This window comes from Staurois parvus, unplaced genomic scaffold (assembly GCF_062004578.1).
Source record: "Staurois parvus isolate SC_StPar_1 unplaced genomic scaffold, SC_StPar_1.0 ptg000051l, whole genome shotgun sequence".
Classification (NCBI taxonomy): Eukaryota; Metazoa; Chordata; class Amphibia; order Anura; family Ranidae; genus Staurois; species Staurois parvus.
The window spans coordinates 653,551-667,864 of record NW_028317847.1 but is presented as its reverse complement, the minus strand read 5'-3'; the positions used below and the strand labels follow the sequence as shown (position 1 = coordinate 667,864).

At 41.6% G+C, this 14,314-nt stretch overlaps 1 long non-coding RNA gene across 1 annotated transcript in view; it reads right to left on the bottom strand.

Annotated features, from left to right (window-relative positions):
• The window catches only part of LOC149470164 (uncharacterized), a 126,395-nt gene that overhangs the window by 31,334 nt on the left and 80,747 nt on the right, over nt 1-14,314 (bottom strand). The window contains exons 2-3 of the long non-coding RNA XR_016310136.1: nt 2,538-2,627; nt 1,032-1,132 (exon numbers count right to left, since the gene is read on the bottom strand). This is a non-coding gene — a long non-coding RNA (uncharacterized LOC149470164). The remainder of the gene's footprint in view (nt 1-1,031; nt 1,133-2,537; nt 2,628-14,314) is intronic.

Sequence of the window (14,314 nt, the reverse complement as noted above, 5' to 3'; positions counted from 1 at the left end):
CTGCCCATTCTCCTCTGACCTCTAACATCAACAAAGCATTTTCATCTACACAACTGCCACTCACTGGATATTTTCTCTTTTTTGGACCATTCTCTGTAAACCCTAGAGATGGTTGTGCGTGAAAATCCCAGTAGATCAGCTTTTTTTAATACTCAGACAAGCCCATCTAGCACCAACAACCATACTATGTTCAAAGTCACTTAAATCCCTTTTCTTCCCCATTCTGATGCTTAGTTTGAACCTCAGAAAGTCGACTTTACCACGTCTAGATGCCTAAATGCATTGAGTGGCTGCCATGGAATTGGCTGATTAGCAATGTGTGTTACCAAGCAACTGAACAGGTGTACCTAATAAACTGTCCGGTGAGTGTAAAAGGGTTGATTTACTAAAACTGGTGCATTAAGAATCTGGTGCGGCAGTGCATGGCAGCCAATTAGCTTCTACCTTAAGCTTTAACAATAAAACCTGGAAGCTGATTGGTTACTATGCAGAGCTGCACCAGATTTTGCACTTTCCAGTATTAGTAAACAAATCCCAGAGGGTTATTCGGACGCAGATATAGTGTCCATGGAACTGAATAATCATATTTTTATGGTGATGGTGAAGAAAAAATTATATATTTATTTTAGTCGCCATTTTGAAATTAGATAATGGTGTCTTAGATGGACTCCTTTAGCCGGGCTTTAGTTTCATTTAGTTAGTAGCTGCTAATTAAATGTTCTTGAACTTGCGCAACTAGTCTGAAAAGGCTGGTTAAATAAGGAAGGAGCAAGGAATTGCAGGGAAAAGCTAACCCAGCCATGTGTTTTTAAAGAACACAGCTTACAGTAGCTGTGGACAATGTAAGGAGAGTGAACAGCAATCACTGAGGATTCCTTCTTGTCCATGAGATAGAGCATGCATTAACCATCAGAACTGATGGAAATGTTTGATTTAAAGCTAATTGCTAATAATCACATATCAATAATGATAATTAATATGTATATGAATTATTACTTTGTCATACAGTATGCCGAAACTAGGGTACATACATGCATAGGTGATGTCTTCTGTTGTCACTATTTGGAAGTTCTTCCACAGCAGTAATATGCAGCCGATGCTGGAGATGATGAAGACTGGAAGTTGATATAGGCTGGAGGAGATCAGCAGCAAGGAGATTCAAAAGAAGGATGCAAAAATTACTTCATAAAAAAGAATTGGAAATGATTTATGATACACATTGCTTTGGCAAACTAAATCCCACCTAGTTAAGATCTCTATCTACATCAAGTCACAACTGCTCAGGGGTAGCATCAAAGTTCTAATATGAAAGTAAAAACTTGTGAGCTGCTATATAAGGGATAGAATATTCCTAAGTGCTGATTGTGAATCGCCTGCACCTAACACATACTCATACTAGTGCGTCAAACCAATGATAATTAACAAATGTGTGCTGCGTTTAACTCAAAATTCCTAAATACAATTAATACAAATAATAGATACATACAAGTGCTCCTGTTACTAATAAGTGAAAAAATATTGTATAAAGTAAATGAATCTGCCCAATATCAGTAACCAAAAATGATGTCCATATACATGTCAGAAAAGTCCATATATACTTCTTCAGAAATTCGTAAAAATAAATATCCAGTGCTTCTTAATTAATTTCTTATATGACAATAACTTGTATTTGTGTGTTCCCCCAACGGTTGTGTTCTCACCTCAAAAATATGACCAAACCGTTAAGTGAGGTCATATAACGCTTGTGTCCCTTTAAGTGGGCCAGATGTGGATGGGATGGTATCCTGCTGTTTGGGATCCCCCTTTAGTCGATCAATAGGCTCTCCTTCCACGATGGTTTATATAGAGGAATAATCAAATCATAGTGTTTTATCCTTTTAAAACATTTTATTAATAAAAAATAATATACTCACATGGTATCTGTACAAAAACCGCTTTGTGAACAAAATGTATCTTCCTGAATATTTGGCAATGGTGAAACTCCTAAAATTACCAGCTGGTGTCAGTATGGAACCATGGAGCATCGTGATGTAAAAGCCCCTCCCCTACACTTTACGCCACCGGTCACATGGCTTCATCAGGGAAAATTATTCATTTTTGGTTACTGATAATGGTTGATTCATTTACTTTATACAATATTTTTTTACTTATTATTAACAGGAGCACTTGGATGTATCTATTATTTGTATTAATTGTAGTTAGGAATTTTAAATGAAGCGCAGCACACATTTGTTAAATAACATCAACGTTCTAGATGTGGATCCAGTGGTGCTCAAAGAAAGTCAAAACAACTGCTTTTAACATGATGCACTTCTTTTCTCGGTCATGTAGTCTGGTTGCATCGGGATCTGTCTTTCTACAAGGTTTCAACAGATAAACACGATGTACTTTTTTTCTCGGTCATGTAGTCTGGTTGCATCGGGATCTGTCTTTCTACAAGGTTTCAACAGATAAACACGATGCACTTCTTTTCTCGGTCATGTAGTCTGGTTGCATTGGGGTCTGTCTTTCTAGAAGGTTTCAACAGCAGCAGTCACCAGTTAAAGTGATCTTGTTTCCCAATAATAATCCATACACATCTTCTACTTAATGGCCCTGTACTCTATTTTTCATCAAAAGGTTTCTTCCTGTATGTTGAAGAAGGAAAAGAAGAGAAAGGTGGGACTCTCTAGGTACCAGACAGCAACACCATTAAGATAAAAAAGTACAACATTTTAGTAAACAAAATTAAAAGTTATAGATAGCACATATAATGGACACCACACTACAAATTCCATAGTCCATCACAAGAACGAACAAGAGAAGGGTCTACACGCCTACATACAGTGGGATCATGGAGAACGAAGGTAGCCACCCGCTAACAGGAAGTCAGATCACAGCAGTAAAAAATAAAGTAATTTGGTGATATAGAGGAGACTGAGAGCAATAGGAACTTAAGGGACAAGAAGGAACTTTTCTGAGTTGATCCATACTTAAAGTGGTTGTGGTTTTAAGTGAATGACCTAATGTGATACACAGAGATTAAACAAATCCCCCTACATACCTGTTTATCTGCAACTTCTCTTCTCTACATCTGTGCTGAATTGATAAACTTGTCTGAAAATTCAGAAAAAAAGTGGGCAGAGAACTGAAGTTACATTCTACACAGCTTAGTGAGGGGAGCTCTGAGAGCTGATTGGAGGGAAGAGACACCCCCCTCCCCCTCCACACAACTGATTTGAGGCTGTCATTCTGCTGGTGGTCCCTCCCCTGTAATCATTTTTCTGTTGGTGTCAGGAAAACGTATCAGAAATGACTCATGCTGATAGCTGAGGAACACAGCAGCAGACAGAAATGACACTTAGTACTCTGGATTGAGACAATCACACACTATAGAGGGATATACGTTGTTCATATTTCATGTTTGAGGCTTACAAACACTTTAAATAGAATTTTTAAAATCACTTTACCACACCTTGTCACGTGTCACAGATTTTATAGTAATGAGTGATCCAAGACAGTTCTCACTGTGGCATCATGACAAAAAAAAAAAAGCAAAACAATGACAATGAACACCAGATATAAAATGTTTATTTCTGTGGGGGCAAAGTAGTGTACGTAATCTATGTCCACCTCTGCAATCTCAGTAGCAAACACACAGGGGATGCATAAAACAAATGATTCCTATGTAAAGGCAGTAAAACAAGTAAGAGGCAGTAGACCGTGTTATACACTGTACATTATTCATAATCATGTGGTAATCTGTAGAGCAAAGGTGGCATTATTAAAACTGACTTTGGATGCAAGATCTTTTTATTACCTCACCTTGGTATCATATTCTTAAAATATTAAGAATGTCTTATTTCTTAGTAACTTTTGACAGGTTTAGCCCCATAACCATCTGGCTGCGGATTAATGAATCCAAATTAACATTCTTACTTTAATCTATTAATAACCAAAATGTGATGTTTCAAATGACAGATAAAAATTTAATTGGAAGTACTCCCGCTAATAAAGAGAATCGCACAAAAGGTTATTCTGCTGGGACACTAAACTATTTTCTAAAAAGTAAACTTCAATTAAAACGTTCTGAGTGGTGTGCGGAGTTTGTTTAATCTGCCAGGAAGCCATCAGGCTGACAGTGGATCAACCAAAACTGTCTAACTATTTAGGCTTTTATCGCTAAATTGTATTTTTGTTTATTTAATGGGAAAACGGGGAAGAAGTAATGGTTAGTATACTGGGGTCAAAGTAGAGGTGTGCAGTAATGAGCACTTAATGTATAATAAACTAGTAACACATCAGTGCTAAAGTGAAAAAAAGTCACCAAGTCATGTATGGTCTTTCAGGACGGTCAGTAGTGGCAAAACTCCCCAGTGACACCATGGGAAAATCCCTCCGACGAATGCTTGGCAGTGCTTAAAGCAGAACTTCACCCTAAAAGGAAGTTCCACTTTATGCCCCCCCTTCTTCTAACACTTTTGGAGATTTTGGGTGCCTAGTTCTAGTAGGTACCTGCTTCCACTTCCGGTCAATTTGCCCTGGCTATTCCGCCAGAATTTTGCGGACTGGCCATTCGGGCATTGCCCGAGGGTCGGGGGTAAGTAGGGGGCCCAGTGAGGGGCTCACTGGGCACAATTCACTAAGCGGTATCTTACCACATCTGAGCATTTACAAAAAAAAACATTTGAATTCACCAATGAACGCTACTAAAATAACGCATGAGTTATTTTATCAAGTAATGCAGTATTTTAGTAGTAAAAACCATGCGTTAATGTTTCAGCTGTCAGCAGGGTTCCCCACTGACAGCTGAATGTAAAAGAATTGCTGGCAGTTAAAAAAATAATTTTAAAACTGGGGGAACCCCCACGCCAAAGTTTTAAAAAAATCCCCCCAAAATCCATACCAGACCTTTATTCAAGCATGCATCCTGGCAGGTCAGGAAAGGGGGGGACAAGCAAGTGCCCCCCCTCCTAAACCATATCAGGCCACATGCCCTCAACATGGGGGCGGGGGTGGTTTGGGGTTGGGGGCTCCCCCCCAAAGCACCTTTTCCCCCTGTTGATGGGGACAAGGGACTCTTTCTCACAACCCTGGCCAGTGGTTGGGGGGTCTGCGAGTGAGGGGCTTTTCAGAATCTGGAAGCCCTCTTTATCAAGGGGGCCCCCAGATCCTGCCCCCCCATGTGAATGAGTATACAGTACATGGCAGGGGCAGACTGAGAACTCATGGGGCCCACGGCAATAGGGGATCATGGGGCCCCTGTGTCCTCGCCCACACCCAAAAAAGCCTATGAAAAAGCCAGTGAAAGGTACCGGGGCATCTCATGGGGCCCCCTACTAACAGTGCCCAAGTGCTCTAATGGTCAGTCCGCCCTGGTACATGGTACCGCTGTCCATTCACAAATAAAAAGCGTAGTGTGAAAAAAGACGGGAGACAGTCTTTGACAAGTCCTTTTTTGAAAGAAGAAAAATAAAAGAATGTCCCCCAAAGTAGTTCCAATGTCAATCACGATGCCCGCCGCTACCCAAAAAAAAAGAAAAACAAAACAAAGTCTCCGCTCTTGACGCTGGCTCCTGGCCATCTGACTGCTCTGCTGGCTTGGCAGTTCTTAAATATGTAAGGGGCGGGGCCACCCAGTGTTCATGTGTGTGGCCCTGCCTTCTTGTGCCATCATTGACCCAGCATGCCCCAGTTGATGATGCTACAAGGGGCGGGGTCACACACGATGTCCCCGGGATTGCCCTGCCCCTTACATATTTAAGAACTGTCAAGCCAGCAGAGCAGTCAGACGGCCGGGAGCCAGCAGCGTCGTGAACGGAGACTTTTTTTTCCTTTCATTTTTCGGGTAGCAGCGGTGGGCATCGTGATTGACATTTAATCTACTTTGGGGGACATTCTTTTATTTTTCTTCTTTTAATAAAGGACTTGTCAAAGACTGTCTCCTGTCTTTTTTCACACTACACTATTTTTTGTGGTGGAAATGTTTTGAACAAGCAACAGACAGCATGGATCCATGAAAGACAGAAGTTGTCAGACAAATCTGATTTCCACCCAGTGAATCACGTGTGTGGCCCCGTCTTCTTGTGCCATCATTGACCCAACATGCCCCAGTTGATGACGCTTCAAGGGGCGGGGTCACACACTTGATGTCCCCGTTTGGCCCTGCCCCTTACATCTTTAAGAACTGTCAAGCCAGCAGAGCAGTCAGACGGCCGGGAGCCAGCGTCGGGAGAGGACACTTTTTTTTTCTTTCATTTTTTGGGTAGCAGTGGTGGGCATCGTGATTGACGTTGAATCTACTTCGGGGGACATTCTCTTATTTTTCTTCTTTTAATAAAGGACTTGTCAAAGACTGTCTCCTGTCTTTTTTCACACTACACTTTTTTTTTGTGAATGGGTAGCGGTACTATGTACTCCATACTTATTCACAGGGGGGAGGGGAGGGGCAGGATTAGGGGGCCCCTTTGCTAAAGGGGGCTTCCAGATTCCAATAAGTTCCCTGCCTGAAGACAACCACAACCACAGGCCAGGGTTGTGGGGAAGAGGCCCTTATCCCCATCAACATGGGGACAAGGTGCTTTGGGGGGACCCCCCCAAAGCACCCCCCCATGTTGAGGGCGTGTGGCCTGGTATGGTTCAGGAGAGGCCCTCGCTTGTCCCCCCCCCTATCCTGACCTGCCGGGCTGCATGCTCGGATAAGGGTCTGGTATGGATTTTGAGGGAGACCCCCGTGTCATTTTTTTTAAAATTTTGGCATGGGGGTTCCCCTCAAAACCCATAACAGACCCGAAGGGCTTGGTATGAAAGGAGGGGTGACCCCACAACGTTGTTTTATTATTTTTTAAAGTATTTTAATGACCTTTCTATGCATCTGAGCTGCAATATGTAGGTGGGGTGTTGTGTAGGTGTGGCTTGAGTGTAGACAGAGATACAGGGGGCCCCATTATCTCTTATTGCCCGGGGGCCCCATGAGTTGTCAATCCGTCCCTGCCTGCAGACTTCTGGGACACGTCACAGGTCCCAGCAGGCTGAGTAACCAATTACACAACGCTGAGTGGCTCACACATATGCAGTGGGAAGGAGTCATAGCAGGCTTCCTACACTAAACATGCCGGCAGCGGTATTTGTATTTGCTGAATTTATTTATTTTTAAAAGGCTAAAGAACCTCTTTAAAGTTTTGCTGCCCGCTTCAGATTGGGGAAATCCTTGATTCTGTATACATAAGACAAGAAACAACCACAGGGGTAAAGTGCTCAAGGAAAACCAAAACAGAAACACTAAAACTAGAGAGGCATATTGCTCAATGATAGGCAAGGGCAGGGGCGGACTGACAACTCATGGGGCCCCTGGGCAATAGGGGATCATGGGGCCCCTGTGTCCTTGCCCAAACTCAAAAAAGCCTATGAAAAAGGTACCAGGGGCATCTCATGGGGCCCCCTACTGACCCCGAGCCCTCGGGCAGTGCCCGAGTTTCCAAATGGTCAGTCTGCCCTTGGGCAAGGGTTAATTGTTTTATGGCAGCCCCTCCCCCTCAAGGTGAGGTGAGGCGGGGTATGCATTTAGTCTCCAGTACAGGAGGAATATTTATACATCCAAGGCAGCGTAAGTCATATAGCTCTGATGAAGATGGTACAGCCCTCAAAACATGTAAGCTCCGTTTCCATTTGATGGGCATCATTTGGGAATCTGTACTGGATTGTTTTTTTGTATCTGAAGCATTTCACCTTTATGGAAGCTTGTTTCTGCTAATAAATGCTACTTGTGGTAATGAACAAGGCTTATACTCCCTCTCTTTTTCTTGTCTTAAGTACTTAAAGTACAGTCATGGCCGAAATTGTTGGCACCCTTGATATTTCTCCAGGAAATCATGTATTTCTCACGAAACGTATTGCATTAACACATGTTTTGCTATACACATGTTTATTCCCTTTGTGTGTATTGGGACAAAACAAAAAAAGGGAGGAAAGAAAGCAAATTCGACATAATGTCACACAAACCTCCAAAAATGGGCTGGACAAAAGTATTGGCACCCTTTCACAACTGCGGATAAATAAGAATGTTACAAGCATGTGATGCTCCTGTAAACTCACCTGGGGCAAGTAACAGGTGTGGGCAATATAGAAATCACACCTGAAAGCAGATAAAAAGGAGAGACGTTCACTTAACCTTTGCATTGTGTGTCTGTCTGTGCCACACTAAGCATGGACAACAGAAAGAGGAGACGAGAACTGTCTGAGGACCTGAGAACCAAAATTGTGGCAAAATATCAACAATCTCAAGGTTACAAGTCCATCTCCAGAGAACTAGATTTGCCTTTGTCCACAGTGCGCAACATTATCAAGAAGTTTGCAACCCATGGCACTGTAGCTAATCTCCCTGGTCGTGGACGGATGAGGAAAATTGATGAAAGATTGCAACGCAGAATAGTCCGGATGGTGGATAAGCAGCCCCAAACATGTTCCAAAGACATTCAAGCTGTCCTGCAGGCTCAGGGAGCATCAGTGTCAGCGCGAACTATCCGTCGACATTTAAATGAAATGAAACGCTATGGCAGGAGACCCAGGAGGACCCCACTGCTGACACAGAGACATAAAAAAGCAAGACTACAGTTTGCCAAAATGTACTTGAGTAAGCCAAAAGCCTTCTGGGAAAACGTCTTGTGGACAGATGAGACCAAGATAGAGCTTTTCGGTAAAGCACATCATTCTACTGTTTACCGAAAACGGAATGAGGCCTACAAAGAACAAAACACAGTACCTACGGTAAAATATGGTGGAGGTTCAATGATGTTTTGGGGTTGTTTTGCTGCCTCTGGCACTGGGTGCCTTGACTGTGTGCAAGGCATCATGAAATCTGAGGATTACCAAAGGATTTTGGGTCGCACTGTAGGGCCCAGTGTCAGAAAGCTGGGTTTGCGTCCAAGATCCTGGGTCTTCCAGCAGGACAATGACCCCAAACATACGTCAAAAAGCACTCAGAAATGGATGGCAAAGAAGCGCTGGAGAGTTCTGAAGTGGCCAGCAATGAGCCCAGATCTAAATCCCATTGAACACCTGTGGAGAGATCTTAAAATTGCTGTTGGGAAAAGGTGTCCTTCCAATAAGAGAGACCTGGAGCTGTTTGCAAAGGAAGAGTGGTCCAAAATTCCGGGTGAGAGGTGTCAGAAGCTTATTGATGGTTATAGGAAGCGACTGATTTCAGTTATGTTTTCCAAAGGGTGTGCAACCAAATATTAAGTTAAGGGTGCCAATACTTTTGTCCAGCCCATTTTTGGGGTTTTGTGTGACATTATGTCATATTTGCTTTTCTGCCTCTGTTTTATATTTGTTCCAATACATACAAAGGGAATAAACATGTGTATAGCAAAACATGTGTTAATGCAATACCTTTTTTGTGTGAAATACTTGATTTTCAGGAAAAATATCAAGGGTGCCAACAATTTCGGCCATGACTGTATATTTAAATGCAATTTTTTAAAAGTAAGGAATGGTTATCACTATGTTACATCAGGTTTTCCAATCATTTCCCCAACAGTAAAATTTCCCACATTGAGAAAAAAATGTAATTAGGTAACAGTGGTCCCCAGACAAGTAGAAAGTATGACTCTGCCAACTTGGCAACACTGACAGCAATGAAACCTTACAGGGGTTCTAAACCTTTCCCTGCTCCATCCAATATTTAAAAAAATGATTTACTTCAAGAACACTTTAAAGCTGCCATGAAAAAATGCATTACTTTCCTTGTCATCATATTATCCTTTTTTATTGATGTACAGTAATCTACGCCTAAAACACCATTTGTCATTTATATTTTTTTTTTGGTCAGGAAAATATGATATATTACATACAATTACTTTATATTCATATCCCAGCCAGCAAATGGACCTCACATTTGTCAGGTTAATCCTAAAGTGGAGCTCCACCCAAAAGGGGAAGTTGCGCTTTAAGTCCTGCTCTCCCGCTCCCCATTAAGGATTGGCACCTTTGAGGGTGGGGGGGAGCGGGTACCCGAATTTGACAGATACCTGCTCCCACTTCCGGTCCGATCGCCTAGGCAATCGGAAGCAGAAGGTGTACTCCCTCCATGTAGTCTTTTGGGACACGTGACAGGTCCCAGAAGACTACAGGACCATTCATGAAGTGCAGAGCTACTCGCACATGCGCAGTGGGTACACGGCTGTGAAGCCGCAAGCTGCACAGCCGGGTGCCCACACTGAAGATGCTGGCCTCCTGGAATACAGGACAGTCTGTGAAATGGGTTGCGGGGGACACACCGAGGGACAGGTAAGTGGCTGTTTTTTAAAAGTCAGCAGCTACAGTTTTTGTAGCTGCTGACTTTTATTTTTTTACAGGGTGAGTAGAACTCTGCTTTAATTACTAGAAAAGCTTGTCCATTGCCAGTATCCCACAGAAAAGGACCTTTGCTCTTATTGTGGAAACAGAGGTCCATCCATGACATTTCCTTGCTACTATATATATATATATAGTATGTATATAAGAGGGAGAATGGAGGAGACCTTCACTGGCGTTCTTCAGGAAGCTAAACTGGCTCTGCAGTGGTTTATGGAAAGTCTCTATTAACAAAATACTCTCTTTTCTCACTTCTTAACATAAACTATTTATTTTTGTTGAAAGGAATAATAAAAACAAGTTCGATTGCAGTGAATACCCAATAGATGGCTCCCTACTCAACACAATGATGATATACAGAACAATTACACACCTCTAAAAATGTATATGTATTAGTGTTTATTACATTTCTTACATATATACACATGCAAAAAGTTTGTGACCCTTATCTTTGTATACCTTATTTTCCAGGATTGAGGATCAGGATGTTGACCTCATTATTTCTATAATGGGTGTTATTTTCTTATTTTGCTTTTCAATAATACACCCCACCTTGATGCTCCATCTGTCCTATATGTACTGTATATTATACATACAATAAAATACAAATAATAAATAATACAAATATAATAAAACATTTAAAAAATGTTGTATTCTTTCCTTGTACCTGGGGGAGGTCCCCTTATATGCATACCACTGTGCTCAGGGTCACCAGATGAAAATAGGAGGATAAAACCCTGAAAAATGAAAACAATTGCCAGCCATCTAAAGACCGGTAAGCTACAATATATTACATTTTTGTTTTTGGATTTGGATTTACTATAGTTTGCCATCAAATACTTAATTTTTACCATGAGCTGTACTTAGCCTGTAGTCTTCTTAATTTATTATTTTTGGTTTTATCTATTTTTTTATAAAAAAATAGTTTCTACTAGACTACCACCTACTGCACATCTATTTATTTGCTTTATTTACAAACAGCTGGTAAAGTTACCTTCTTTATAACCCATGTCATAAAAGTCAAATTTTTATTTGGCAGCTTGAAAGTGGATAAGCCTGTTCAGTGGATCGCTCTTAACGGAAAGCCGCCTTTAGCGCCGCACTCCATCTGGTCCGGCCGTTCCTCGCAGGTACATTCATTTCAGATTTCTAACAGGTATCTGACAAAGCCCTGCTTTCTTATGGGCTGTGAAAATTTCATTCAGGATTCACAAATATTAATTTCTTCCGCCCTCTGGAGAAATGTTATCCGGTAGACTTGTCCTACAAAGAATTTTATTCAACAGCTGTTGTGATATAATACTTCAGAATTTGAGCTTTTTGCTACATAACAAAATGAAAACGCAGTCCCGCACAATATTAAACGTGGAAACTTTGATGTGATTTTTTTTCCCCTCCCGAAGGGATTCGTCCTTGTTTTATGTGTTTTAACTTTGGTTAAAAATATGTCTTTGGCTTTACTTGGTTTTCAGTAAAAGTTTCTCCTTTCTATCGAGAACAAAGTCAGGTATACGGTACTTTGCAAGACTCGTATCCACAAAGTCGAGCACCACTGGGAGTATAAGTTGTCAATTAGGTGTAAGTAATTAAATCAGAACTCTGGATAAATTTAAAAGACACCTGCAGCTATTATGTATTTAGTAAAATTGATTACATACATTATTAAAGGGTAATTCCACCCCAAAGTTATACTTTAGTCATAGACAGGTATGTGCAGTATGACCCCCCCCCCTCTCATAGTTGGCACTGTTGCAGCCAACCTGCAGGGAGAGTGAAGGAAGGAGAAATGCACATTCCTCATAGGCTTCCGTACATGTCATTGAGTGGGCTGCTGTCCAATTGGACACTGCCACCCGGATGACCCTGCAGCCATCTTTAGTGAGGGCAGTGCTTATAAAAAGCACTAGCTCACTGCAGTTGGCACACATTTTGTGCGTGGCTAGGTTAGGGACAGGAACCTGCTTTTTAGGGAGAGTGCGCCTAGCATAGGGAGAGGCTCCACAGTGTTGTCATATACCAATTATGGAGGATGAGGAGTGATGAATATAATTATTGTTGTTGAAGCAAGTGTTCGCCAGCTGATATGTAATGTAAAACTCCTCTATCCAAGAAATGATTTTCTCCTGCAGCAACTTGGTTCTCCAGAGAGGCTTGCATTTATTGGGTGCATTTATTGCAAATACTACAATGATCAGAAGCCTTCAACATACCCAATGCTACCCTCATGATACAGTCAAAATACCCTATCCTAATATACACCTTTTCCCCATTGACCACAGTGTCAAGCAATCTGGTTGGTTTTATGAACATCTTATGAATTACAAACAATGCGTCTTGGCCTAGAACAGCCGCATGCATAGATTTTAATTAAAAAGTTAAATAGATAGTCCTTGTCTTGTTTATGCTAAAACTGCAATCTTTAACCACTTGCCCTCCTGAGGATTTACCCCCCTTAATGCCCAGGCCTCTTTTTGCTACTCGGCGCTGCACTAATTCAACTGATAATTGCGCGGTCATGCAATGCTGCACCCAAACGAAATTTATGTCCATTTTTTCACATAAATAGAGCTTTCTTTTGGTGGTATTTGATCACCTGTGTGCTTTTTATTTTTCACGCTATAAACAAAAAAAGGCCACAAATTTTGAAGAAAAACAATATTTTTTACTTTCAGCTATAACAAATATATAGTAAACTCAAAGTTGGTTATAAATTTAGGCCAAAATGTATTCTGCTCCATGTTTTTGGTAAAAAAAATCCCAATAAGTGTATATTGATTGCTTTGTGTGAAAGTTATAGCGTCTACAAACTGTGGTATAGATACTGCAATTTACGCCATTTTTCTGCTATACAGCGCTGCGCTAGTTTAACGGACAATTGCGTGGTCATGCAATACGGTACATAAATGAACTTTACATCCTTTTTTTCCCCACAAATTGAGCTTTCTTTCGGTGGTATTTGATCGCCTGTGCGGTTTTTATTTTTTGCGCTATAAAAAAAAAGGCTGACAATTTTGAGGAAAAAAAACAATATTTTGGACTTTTTGCTATAAAACATGTCCAGTAAAAAAAATTTTAAAAATCAAATTTAGTCATAAATTTCTGCCAAAATGTATTCTGCGACATGTCTTTGCTTAAAAAACCCCCAATACGTGTAAATTAATTGGTTTACGTGAAAGTTATAGCGTTTACAAATGGCGGGAAAGATACTGGGATTTTTCGTTTTTTTTATACTAATAATGGCGGCGATCAGCGACTTATGGCGGCGATCAGGGACTTATGGCGACGATCAGCGACTTATGGCGGGACTGCGGCGGACATTCTGACATTGGGGGGTACTGACTTGGGGTCACTGACATCCCCAGTGACACCAATACAGTGATCAGTGCAAACAAAAAAACACTGACACTGTAATAATGGCACTGGGGAGGAAAGGGTTAACTTTATTTTTCAGGGAAAGGGTTAACTGTGTGAGGGTTTTACTAGGGTGCGGGGATGTGTACTGCAGGGAACACCGCTGATCCGGAGAGAGAAACTCTTCTGTCCCGATCAGCTTGTCCTGGAGCTGTCAGGGAACTGACAGAAAGTACAGCTACTGCAGCTGTGCTCTCTGTCAGCGATTGCTGCCGATCGCCGGGACATAGCCGGTAAGGACCAGCTGTGACCTGGCGAATGACATCTGCGGCTGTGATTGGTGGGACAGGTAGGGCGGCGGCACGCCTCGCGTGCGCCCCCTACCTGTTTACAAAACGCACATTTTAAAACGTGCTTTTGCCCAGCCGTGCCGCCCTGCCGCCGTATTTATACAGTGGCTGGGCGACATGTGGTTAACATCCTTGTACAAAGGTGGACATGATACCCACTTTGAAACCATAAACACGTACACTATGAATTTAAGATGGCTTAAACCCATTTACAATATACTTCTCATATTGTAAAAGGAAAAATTGCCTTTTTTTATCCTTCTTGTATAGGTAAAGACTCC